The 2,727-nt window shown below is 40.1% G+C and overlaps 1 long non-coding RNA gene across 1 annotated transcript in view; it reads left to right on the plus strand.

Moving 5' to 3' along the window:
- LOC106726628 overlaps nt 1-2,495 on the plus strand; it is a 6,347-nt gene extending 3,852 nt beyond the window's left edge. The window contains exon 2 of the long non-coding RNA XR_001362700.1: nt 1,698-2,495. This is a non-coding gene — a long non-coding RNA (uncharacterized LOC106726628). The remainder of the gene's footprint in view (nt 1-1,697) is intronic.
- The last annotated feature ends 232 nt before the right edge of the window (nt 2,496-2,727 follow it).

The raw sequence follows: 2,727 nt of genomic DNA on the forward strand, positions 1-2,727 counted from the left end.
GAGATAGAGAAACAACAATTATATAGGAGGAGGGACTCTAGGAAGGTATAATTTGAAGAAAGTCAAGAAATAAAATATTTCAAGGGGGGGAGTGAGTCAAAAGTAGCAAAAAGTAACTAAATATTAAAGAGAATGAGAATTGAAAAAAGGCTCATCTTTTCTGTCCTTGGTGAAATGTAAGGGAGTAGTTTCAGGCATAGAGATGGGAAAACATAATTTGTTTTCTAGGAATAACAGGTGATCCAGGTTTGGTTAGAAGAAAGAGTTTCTTTTAAGAAGTATTAGAGAATAAGTAATTTGGGCTAAAGAGTTTCTACTCCAGGCAATGGTGGGCCATTTTGTCATTCTCTTGCTCAAAAATTAGTCAAATCAGTGACTGATAGACTAGGAATGTTATTCTGGGGTGGATATGTAGAGTAAATTGAGGATGACAATGCATATTGTAATACACTTGGAAAAAGTATAAAGAACATATGAACAGAAATGTTCGAAAGAACTTTGTGTGATGATATGAATGCTCTGTATCTTTGCTGTCCAAAGTAGCCACTAGCTACATGTGGCTATTGAGCTTCTAGTGCGACTGAACGAAAGGGTTTTGGGTTGTATTTAATTTCAGTTTAAATGTAAGTAGTCACATGTGTATAGTGGCTAATATATTAGCTTGATTTTAATAGGCCTTGGCCAAGACTCTCTCCATAAAATAAAATACTGTTTGCCAATTACAGCAAATACACCAGCAGTCAGAATGGGCCAGTAGTGTACTTATACTCAGGGGACATATATCTGCATTGCAGCTCCAACATAAGTTCCTGCTGTTACTTCTTTTGAATAAGCTATATATAGTTGCTCCAGTGTTGAGTGGTTCTTTCACAGTTTCTGTATAAATCTTTTCTGGAGAGTGACTGCTTAATTCTTCGGTAGTCACAAAGTGAATTGTTTGTGCCCCACACAGCCTGTATTTTAGATTCACATGCACCCTCCAAATTCAGTGAGGATCTAGCCATTTTCTCATGATAGGGTAAAACAAGCGGATTAGTAGAAATTTTATGTGTGTGCATATTATAAAACTTTTAAATGTCATGCTAATTAGCAAATCCTCAAATTCTGACTTGAGCTGAAGCAGATTCTCTTCCCCCTTCTCTGTATCCTTGGCTCTGGTGCTATCTTTTATCCTTGGGCTGGGTGTGGGCCAGTAGTGTACTTATACTCAGGGGACATATATACTTAGGGGAAGGGATGGCCCTTCTCTTTAGACCTCTGGGCTTCAGATGGTCCTGTATCAGTCTCTACTTTTCTTTATTCTTCCTAAGGGCTTCAGACTTCAGCAGACCTGCTCTCATCCTCCTTGTCCTGTAGCACATTCTCCAGCCAGTTGCAAACCCTACAATTCAGCATTTCAGAGGAAAGATCTGCCGTTTAGCCTCTCCGTGTCATCTAGGGCCATCTTAGGTGCTCCTTCATTAGAGCATGTGGTTGTTGGATATTAAGGGATTGAAGGAAGAAGAATAAACTAATGAAAAAGGGATGGCAGAGATTGGAAATGCAGGAATGGGCAGGGGAATCAGGAGTAACAGACTGGGAATATGGGGATGGTAGCAGAGGAATGGGAATTGGGCTTTTCCTTCATCTGAACATCTTTGTGATTTTCATCATGAACCCTATGACCCCTAAACCAATTGCCCCCTTCTGGTCTGTAGGCCGTGTCCAGTTTCCAGCAGGTTGAAAGAATTGAGAGTGGCCGGGGGAAATGTCCTTTTGAGCCAGCTCAGCGGTCAGCAGCTGTAATGGCTGGTGAGTGGGAGAGATAAGAACCTGTGACTTCTTGCTGTAATTGCTGCCTTCCCCACCCCTGCTGTTGGAATTTCTGTGTCCTTTCTTTCGTTTGCTAGGAATGTCTATTATTCCCATGTCTCTTTCTAGCCTTTCCTCTTCTCCCCAGCGTGCCTGTGTCCTGTTTTTCTCCAGAGTACCATTTCCCTGGGTTCTCCCTAGAGAATATGTTCTCTGCACCTCTAATGTGTTTCCTCTGCTAACCTAATCCCCCCGCCCCCATTTTATTTCTGTTCATAAGAGGACTCTGCTACAATGCATATTGTAATACACTTGGAAAAAGTATAAAGAACATATGAACAGAAATGTTCGAAAGAACTTTGTGTGATGATATGAATGCTCTGTATCTTTGCTGTCCAAAGTAGCCACTAGCTACATGTGGCTATTGAGCTTCTAGTGCGACTGAACGAAAGGGTTTTGGGTTGTATTTAATTTCAGTTTAAATGTAAGTAGTCACATGTGTATAGTGGCTAATATATTAGCAAAGGTCTAGAGTATCTACTCAGAAAACCACTGTTAATATTTTAAGATATTTCCTTTTAGCCTGTTGTAATGTGTATGCAAGCGCATATTTTACTGGCCAGTCCTTTGTAGCTCAGAGGAGTCAGTAATGACTATTCATTAAGTTCCTGCTGTTACTTCCTTTGAACAAGCCATATACAGTTGCTCAAGTGTTGAGTGGTTCTTTCTGGAGAGTGACTGCTTAATTCTTCGGTAGCCACAAAGTGAATTGTTTGTGCCCCACACAGCCTGTATTTTAGATTCACATGCACCCTCCAAATTCAGTGAGGATCTAGCCATTTTCTCATGATAGGGTAAAACAAGCGGATTAGTAGAAATTTTATGTGTGTGCATATTATAAAACTTTTAAATGTCATGCTACATGGGTATAATTTT

Source organism: Myotis brandtii, unplaced genomic scaffold, assembly GCF_000412655.1.
Source record: "Myotis brandtii unplaced genomic scaffold, ASM41265v1 scaffold294, whole genome shotgun sequence".
Lineage (NCBI taxonomy): Eukaryota > Metazoa > Chordata > Mammalia > Chiroptera > Vespertilionidae > Myotis > Myotis brandtii.